The sequence below is a fragment of the Pygoscelis adeliae genome, unplaced genomic scaffold, assembly GCF_000699105.1.
Source record: "Pygoscelis adeliae isolate BGI_AS28 unplaced genomic scaffold, ASM69910v1 Scaffold171, whole genome shotgun sequence".
NCBI lineage: Eukaryota > Metazoa > Chordata > Aves > Sphenisciformes > Spheniscidae > Pygoscelis > Pygoscelis adeliae.
Window position 1 is genome coordinate 6,103,300 of NW_008824186.1, and position 10,139 is coordinate 6,113,438.

The window sequence follows — 10,139 nt, forward strand, 5'->3', positions numbered from 1 at the left end:
ATTGTATTACGCATTTACCGAATCACCATGATTTAAATGAACAATGAATCTAGTTTGATGCATCCTTCACCTCAAAGGAAACCTGCAGCCTTCTTAATCAGCAAAAGATTATGTTTACCCCAGTTATTTTGAATAGATGTTTATGGTATGTCAATGCACTGTACCAACCAATCAGTGAAAACAAATGCGGTGCTATATATATATTAAAAAAAAAACAACAGAGAACACATGACTAGTATTTGCAAGTAATCCCATTCAAGAATATACAAAGAAATCGCAAGTCTCGGTTCTCCTATATTGTTGCAATTACCACAGTCATGGCAGATATATAAAACTGAATTGTGGCTCTGAATTACCATAAGCTTAGGGAAAAAAAGGGCATATTAAGTGGAAGCAACATAAGAAATGAAAATGGGGGAAAAAATAAGGAAGTTGCATGTGAATATAAAAGAGAACTTAAGGAACCATGTCTGATAATGAGTTAAAATATAGCTAATCTTAATAATGAAACAGAAGGTTACTGAGAAATCTGACTTGCTCACTTCCAGTACATTTCAATTAGGGTAAGAATGAGAAGTAGCAGGGAAAAAAACTCATTTTTCATTAATAAAATAATCTGGTAAAATAGGTGGGTGAATTAGAGAATACCCTTGCGTTAACATTAGAAAAAGTTGTCTAGAGGTATAAAACGAGCACGCTAGGGTTAAGATGAAATATCCTGAATGGGTAACTCTTTACATCTCCTGTGTGGTTTGTTGAGGTGAACAGAATACGACTCATGTACAAAAAGCAGTTTGGATTAAATGTGTGATGAAAATATAGATCAGATAGGAAAAAGTTTTGTCAGCTGAAAGTCTATAGTGCTAATTTACCCAAAGAGATGAGCTCCCTATAAACATCATTTCTCATGGCAATGTTTGATTATTTTTGATCAATAACTAAACATTGTCTATACAATAGCAGGTTTTAAATATTTTTCAGCTAGGCAGTTCTAGTCAGAGTTATAACTACTGTACTTGGAGCTTCATTCAGGTTGTCTTAAACTGAAAGTTTTGGATTTGAATGTATTTGTGTTTCAGTAATCTCTGAAAACATCAAAATAGCTAAGTCTACAATCCACAATATTTCAGTAGAACACTTCCAGTGTCCACAATTCCTAATAGAATTTGTCATACTGTGTTTGTTGTGTAAAACTTTTAAAAAATGTATTGAGTTTGCCTTATGATATAATTCTTAATATGGAGAAGCGCAAAGAGCATAGGCATTTATCCTGATTTTATCAGTCTCATATTTTTCAATTTTGGACTTCTATAATCTCCATTTGAATAATAGAAAAGATGTCTCAAAAAAGGGTTTGCCTTTTGTCTATATCAATTATTATTTAAATTATACTATCACATTTTATATTATTCACTATAGGGACATGTGAAAAAGATACCACTTTGTCTTGAGAGCTTGTATATTGGGATTTATTTCTGGGTTCAGTAAATGCTATTGCATTATCAACTTTGTGCATGCCATTCCTCGTGAGAAAATATATAATACCTTTTATTGCTGTGAGACACTCTAAGTGCTCCAAAGTATGATGCATTGTGCCAATGTGTAGTATTTTTATTACTTAAAGTGTAGGAAATGTTATATCAAAAGAAAATTGCAACTGTTTCTTTGATGTTATTTTGTATTCACAAATAGTCCAGTACAAGATCTTTTTACCTAAAACAGAATGGAAATTAAACAAAGTGACCACAAGGCTTGGAAACAATCAGCAATGAGAACTCTGATTTTTTTTTTTTCTTTTTTCTTAATTGTATTCTCAGTTTAATGTCTTTGTGTTCAGATATTAACAACATATCAATCTGAGTAAAATGCAGAACAAGGCCAAGAGAGTTCTGTGTATCTTTAAGGACCACAGACTCCATTAAATTAAATAGAAGCATTATATGGAGCTAGTGGTAGATAAAAATCTAATTACTTTTGGCAATGTGCTCATATCAGTGAAAAGAAATATGAACACAAAGATAAGATATAAAATATTGAAGTTGATAGAATGCTGTGATCCTTTGGGGAAGCTCTAATGTTCCCTTTATTTATGATGGCTCTCTGATACTTAATAGGGATAGTGCCTCCGAAATAAAGTACCGCCTTTGTCTTGTCCCATGGAACTCCATGGCAGTTCTGCTGCCTTACTGATTGTAAGAAATCCCTTCTTCCTTCTCTTCCCTGCACCTCTCAGTAGCCAAAATAGTAACTGAAGTTGAATGTTTTAAAGATCATGGCCCAAATTGCTACCAAATAGTGATAAAAGAAGCAACGGAAGCCCGTTTTGTCCTTCAAGTACTTGTAAACTTTTGACACTTACAGCCATGTAGCTGCAGCCATGGCGAAATGACGTGAACAGAATTAGGCCAGATCAAATCTGAGCTAGATGTAGAACATGGCTCCCAACATTTTAAAAAAAATACTATATGGGAATGGAGCTTTCTCGAAGTGTTGGAGGAGAAAATGAAAGAAAGGATAAAGCTTGTGCTTCCCTAAACCACCTATTCCATCTTCAGACCTTGCAGAATTTATGATAGGGAAGAGAAAAGGTCTGTATGTGAAAAACAGAAAAGACTGTCCCCCCCCCCTTTTTTTTTTTTAATTGCTTTCATTAAATATTGGAGTGAGTAAGCTCAGTGGTATCAATAATCATGGAAAGAATTTTGGAATTACACAGAGCACATTAAAACCTTGCTCAAAGCATTCCTGTGAAAGAACGGATTCTAAAAATTATGTTCTGCTCAGAGAATGGAAGCCTATGCATAAGTTATGTGATCTATGAATTAATGAATTGCACAGTCCAGGCCAAGAATTTCTCATGAAATGTTGATGAATCATGAGTAAAATGGAGAAGATAGCAGTCTTCATATAGACACATGCCAGTAATTTTTGTAACATTACAGACTCTTATTTGTCCTGAAATTTTGCCTAAGTCTTCTTGGCCTGTATTTAGCCAAAGTGTGTCATGTTGTACCAGAGAGCTATTCCTTGTGGGAGTATCACCTTCTCACACCAGAGCTGAACTTGTTCCAGTATCTTCTGAAATTTGATCTTGCATTCTTTTGATTTTCTTTTTAGCAGTCTTAAGCACAGTGCCAAGAGTATTTAGTTTTATCCACCACCATGCTACGTTCTACTCCTGCTCAAACTTTTGCAACATATGGCCTTTAAGAATAAATTTCCCATCCATTTTTTTTTTCCCCACAGGCTCATTACCTTCCACTTCTCAATGCTGAAATGCTTAGTGTGCCCATGCTTCAAGTCAATTTAAGCCATTCCAAATTTTATTGCCCTCCTCCTTTGTATTGACTATTCCTCTCTCTATTAGACTCGTTATCAAATGCAGTTGCCCTCCATGCCTGCTCCTTCCCTCTGAAGGCTAACAGTTTCAGCTGATAATGTTATGAACAAATGTAGCAGTCAGTTTGCTGTAACCCTTTTTTTTTTCCCTTGGCCAATAATTTATCCATGTTCTTCATCAACAGTAATGTACTTATTAACTTCTCATTTAGTAATCTGTGGTTATTTGTCAGTAATACTTTGTGAGTATAATTCTTTCTCAATTATAACATACTAGTTTGAAATATAACCTCTTTGTGGTTCCATTCTGCTTGTCCTTTCAGTATGCTAATGCTTACAATAATTTTGCATGCATGTTTACAGCCTCCATGGTTAGTGCTTGCTATGGACGTAAAGCTTGAAAGTCTGAGATGTCACATCTTGGTTATCCACTTGTTGTGTGGGTAGAAAGGAAAATGTAAGTGGAGGCTCTATAAGTATGGTGGTAAAATTATTAATATTTAAGATTGAGAGGTCTGGCAAAGAAGTTATATTTACTAGAAGAGCATTCCTGTCTGACTAAAAGCTAACATTCTGTGATTGTTTCCAACTCCCCACTTCTGAGCTAAGATGATACTGGCTGTGCCACTCCTGTAGACTCCATCAAGAGCCATCTCTCCATTTTGTCATGTTATTTACTGTGATTCCTTGGCAGTTAGCAAGCTACTTAAGGAGTGCATCCCGCCCAGGGATGGATACCTGGCTTTGTTAACATTGACATGATTATTTTTTTCTCCCCTCTTTCTTTCTTCTCTGAAACAGTATATAGGTTGGGTCTCCGCAGTCACTTGGGAGAGAGAACAGGGGAGCAGAGGGGGAGATGCTGTGCGAATGTTCTCTCACTGTGATCATAGTTAATAAAGCTGTCTGACCTGTCCTAAGTGTACTTGCGTTGTTATGCACTTGGGATCCTCAGATTCTCCAACATAAGAAAATGATAATTTATGATTTTCTATAGAAACTCTCTTTATATATAGTGCTAGCTGTATATTGGGGAAATTTTTGTAAGACGTATAGCTCATGTTACTTTCTTAGAGAATTATTTTTGTATAGTACCTACCAGATCTTCTGAGTATCTGAATGAGTAGTAATTTCAGGGTGCTGAATCAGCTGAGATACTGAAATGCAGGGGAAAAGGAGCAGTTTAATTCCAAAATACAGAGATTACCATAAGAGTAATGCTTTTTAAAAAAATATTTGCCACAAGATGTTATAGCATTAAAGCTTTTTAAGGTTCTAGTTTAGCTGTCCATGCTTAGACATCTTCTCAGTTATTGACATCAGTAAGAACTGTTCTCTTCTGGCAATGTTAGCATTAATCCTAAAAGTCTTCAGTGTTATGGTTGTGTGTTCTGCACTGATGCTGATTTCTTAATAACTTTTTATTGTTCTGTGTACAAACCTAGCATCAATTATCTGTTGAATGCAATTCATAAATACTTGAAAATACATTTGAATTTTACGGCTAGGTCAAGGATGTGCTGTTGAATTGCACATCTTAATCTGATGAAATGTTCATCTTATTGTTATCTACATTTATTCATTCAATCTCTATTTTCTTTATGTTCTTACTATTTCTTGATATTCTTACATTAATGCATTTCAAGATCAGTTTAACAGTTTGTCAGTTCCATGTTATATTCCAGATAGCTGTAGGACACTTAAGCGTATAAAGCTTGTATTTTGGAAGAAGCATTCATTTATTGCTTTAGCTTCAATGGATTGCAATGACTATCACTCCAGTCCTTTGAACAGTTTGGTAAACTAAACTGAAAGCTGTCCTTTAAACTGTGATCTCTCTTGGTGAGGAAAAAGATGATAAACTCGTGAGGTTGTGTTGTTTCCTCTTAATTGCATTATTCAGCTGTTAGTAAACTCCAGGAAACCTAGTATCGAAACTAAACTGAGAGATTAGAAATGCAGCTGTGAGACTAACATTTTCATTTCTTATGGAAAGTTGTAATATGCTGTGTTTGAGGGTTGGCCTGCTGGACAGCACTGATAAGGAACTATGGAGCACATGATCACTTCAGGACTTCCTTCACCAATTTATTGTTATTTTGTTAGGTCTTAGCCTAACTCCCTGCAGCTGCCATTTCATCCTAAGAATCTGGAACCTCTTCACTGAGGCCTGCATATTAAGTTACCATGTATGGTGTGGAAATTGCCATAAAAACATTAAAAAAGTAACATAGAAATTGTGGTTGGTATGGAGAAATTATTTAGTGAGGTATGTACGTAAAAACTCAGTTTACTTGACTGGGGAAATGTAAAAAAAAAAAAAAAAAAAAAAGAAGGAAAAGAAGATGACTTCCTGGAGTTTCATAATACCACCAGCTTACATTTACATTGCGGGCAATAACAGGAGCCCCGATCGTGTAGATGTAGGCTTAGCCTGTTTTGTCTTACCTATTCACGTTATGCCAGTCCAATGCTTCTCACAATATGCGACATGTTTAACTATTATAGCTGAGTTGGTATAATTTGGATGATTGCACCATAAATCACAATAACTGCATACTTCCTTTATGTCCTTGGTTAGAATACGCTCTATGTAACTGGAAGCTGCCACAACTCATAGTAAAGGTATAGACCAATATTGCAGAGATCAAAAACACTTGTTTAGCATTTTTAAAAATCACATTGATTATTATATTGTATGGTATGTGTAATCTAAATATGGATATCTGCCTGAGGGATGGAAACAAGCTAGGGAAGGAGAAATTATTACAAATGTCAAAGTGCTTTCGAAACAGTCTTCAGGGGATGGAAAGTCTCCAAAAGTTAGTACCGTTCAGCAGAATACAGATATTTCTTGAGCTCAGCAGAAACACTGAAAGCTGTTAGACCTTTTTTTTTTTTTTTCTAATCACTTACCCTTGTGTAATGGACTTGAATTGACATTGGGGAAATGAAAGATGAATCAAATGCATTTTCTGTCTTTTCATCAAAGCGGTCCTTTGGCAAATCAAGTGTGGGTCTTCCTTGACCCATTTCCACTTGCAAGTTGCATCTTCAGGCAATGAATTCATGCCGGTAATATTTCAATGAATGCCAAGTTGAGAATAACTGTGATATTCTGGAACATGATTAAGGACTTTCTTTGATTTCCCTTGTCCTTAACTTCACTGGAATATCAGAAAAGTACCAAACCCAAGAGCCAATACAGAGCTGACAAAGTAATGAATCACCAACCATTTCCATCTCTATCAAATTTTAAGAATTAAGAATGACTGCTTGATTCCCTCTTCTAGAGAAAATGTAGCATCAGAAGGATGTTAAGTCAAGATGGAAATTTGGAGAAGCAATTTCTGTTTAAATAAATATGTTCTGTAGGAGGGGGACATGAGGACATGGGTAATTTTATTTCTGTGTAACAGCCTGAAAAATGTCATGATGCTTCATGTTAGCTGGCAGATCAGAGCGCCGTGTTATCCTTTTTACCTGTTATAGTACAAGCAATAACACAGCACATTTGAGTACATCTTAAAGAATATGCCAAACTCTATTGACTTGATTTAAGAAGACTGGTAACAAATAGCTAAGGTTCTGACATCCAGGCTCTCTTGAATATTCACCACTTGGCAGTAGGTGCTTGCTTTTATTTGGCTTGTGTCTGTGAAGTTTTGCACAAACCAGAGTTTTATTTATTATGTATACTGGAGAGTTTCTGTAAATCTTTAAAGTTGCTGTTTATTGATATACTACAGGTTCAAGTACTAGTTGCAAATAATAGTACAAATTCCTGATTAATACTTTTTTTTTATCCCTGAAGTCAATCTCTTCCAGTAGTTACATATTCTGACCCCAAAAAGATCTTAGGACTCTTTTGATCTTCATAGTTTTGAACATGTAGCTCACAAGAAACAACGTTCTGGTGTTCCGCTGCATTCACACTTCTGTATTGCCCAAGACTGCACAGATATGTCTTGAAGCAATTGAGGCCAACCTCCAGAGTCAAGCTGCCAGGTCAACCTCCACAATCAAGCTTCACAAATCTGTCTCTTTACCTTATCTCATGTTGTACATTTAGCCCATCCAGAAGCAGAGAATGCTCAGCTGTTAACAACCTGTATTTTTAGCTCTGCAATGATTTGATAACATCTTAAAGATCAAATACGTATGTAATTATTTAAAAAATAAGAAAAAAAATAGTCTGCAACACTGATAGCATGGATTCAGTTGGTATGACGTTGGGCCATTTGTAAGCAGTTTAATTCCAGGCATGTGAAAAATAAAAATGGCTGTTGGCTTGACTAACTTGTGCCTCAACAAAGCCCAGGCAGGAGATAAAACTGCTCAGGACTTGAGTTCTTACTGTTTGCACCCTCACAGCACTGGTGATAATTGCTAGGATTTGATCTCTAGTGTTGGCCCAGTTGGAAAGCGAAAGACTTTAATTAACAGATACACGGAAAGACCAGAATTAGATTTTTGTTGTCTTTAAATGCATAGATCAGCAAGCATCATAATTTCCATAATAAGGCCAAGAAATTTTAAGCAAATTCTAACAATTTTTCTCATCTTTATCCCTATCAATTTTTGCATGCAAATATAATTTGAGGAAGGACAGACGACGATATTCCAACATAACTTCAGAACAGGGGAACCTGCAAGCAAACATATACTAACAATACAAGTAAGTATGCCAGGACTTTCTGGTTGTTTCAGAAATTAGTCACACTTTGATACTACATGCTATGTAAGGGTTTGAAAATGCTCTGATTTATTTCAAAAGCTACATTTACCCTTGCAGCAGCAATGCAATACCTCAAAGCCTTCTTTGTGTAACTTTCCCTGTAATTTAGACCTTAGTCATACTTCTTACATTGACCATGCTTCCAGAAGGCCCACCAGAGATACTTTCCAAGTTTTATGTTTATGTAGGATGCCATGATCATATTTTTACAGGGAAGTAGCTCAAAGACAATTGTAAAATCAGGCTACCCACTAGGTGGCAAAGAGAGACAGTGATTTGCAACGTATTTCTGCACATGGGGAAAAAGAAGGTGAAAAGCAGCCAGCTATAGAGCCACGTTTACAAAAATATATTGTGTTTTGCTGGCCTCACCTTTTGGAGTGAGACTGAGTTTTAATAAGTGTCATTCTGAAAGACTGGAAGGAGCAGATTGATTAAGGCAGTCTAGACTAGGGAAGAAAGCTATCTGCATGTAAGGAAAATGATCTAATTTCAGTTTGTCCATTTTAGTAACATACTTGAAAGGTGTTTACTTCTCCAACTAATTTCTTACAAATTGTGATATTCAGTGTAGAGGTCCATGATGTTGTGGTCAGCTCAGCTGAATTGCTGAAGCAATAAGCTTTTTAAAAAAGTAATATTTTTAATGAAGAAATTCCACTAGTAACACTACAGAATATTGGAAATACGGGCTATCTCTACTGCAGTTATTAGAGTTATCATAGAAATCCATTGCTACAGGTAAAGCCATATATAATCCATGCATTTACAGCCCACACCTGCAAGGTACCTTGACCTTGCAAGGTCATACCCCAAGAATGTGAAGTGGAAGCTTTCATAATGAAAACAATTCAAGATTTTGGGGGCTTTTTTTTTTCTTTTTTAGCGTTTTTCTATACCAACTCAAGGCTCACCTGAGGTTTCTGTGGGTTGGACGTAAAGTGATTGTGACATAATATTTACTATAAAACAGCAGCTGTATCGAGCAGTTCAAATTTGTTGTCAGCATTCTTTTTGTTGCACTGTCGAAATAAATTCTTTTCAGGTTTATACAAAATTGTAACTTTCCCTTGGAATGAAAAGAATGAAAGCTTCATTTGTGGAACGTAAACAAGGCATTACTATTGGTATTATTAAAACTGTATGATTTTTTGCAAAATTCAGCTTGTGTTTTGGGTATTCTTCTGCTTTGTAAGGTAATAGTGAAGCTCAGGAAACTTTATTATAGAAAATGGGAGAAAACCTTATATTTAGTTTCTCTGTACTTTCTATTATGAAATTCTTTTTGCTTATTTTGAAGAGCTCTAATATCTCAGTGAATTATAATAGGAACTTAAAATTTGGAAGAGCCAAATAATCCTGACATACAGCTAGTCTTTTGTTCAGAAAAAAACCCATACTTCTCAGGAGTAATTTTGAGGTAGTAAAATCAAAGTGTTTTGCACCTCATATATTTAAGAATATTAGGCTCATGTTTATAAACTTATTACATAGAGAATGACAATAGAACATGGTGGGAACAGATCATGAAGAAAGAGAAAACTAGTCTTAAAAGAAGATGATCTTTCCAGTGAAAAGAGGTCATGAAGTTTGTTTTATGTCTTTTATGGTGAGGCACAGGAGTAGATAGTACTTTTCACTAGCTATCGAGGGAATTTCTGCACTAGGAAGTTTAAAAAAAGTGTATTTGATAAGGATCTTGGAAGAACAAAGTTTCTTTTTCTAGGAAAAAGGTTGAGAGTTCAAGTGTAAGGAAGGTAGTAACAAGAATGGCAGAGGGGGGAAAAAGGACTATGGAAATAAAGAAAACGGAGGATCGCAGTAAGACATGAAAGCTGAGCTGTTTAAGTCACTAGGTCTACATATAACTTTTCGGATAAATATGAGGAGCTTGATACTGATATGCGAAGTGTCAGAAAACTTTGAAGACACTCAGACAAGTCAAGGTGAAAGGATGACTCGATGGGAATGGAAGAGCTGCAATTTGAACAAAATAAGGAAAATAAGTACCAAAGGCAAGAGGCTTCAGCATTTGACACACAAGAGGATGAAGCTAGATTAT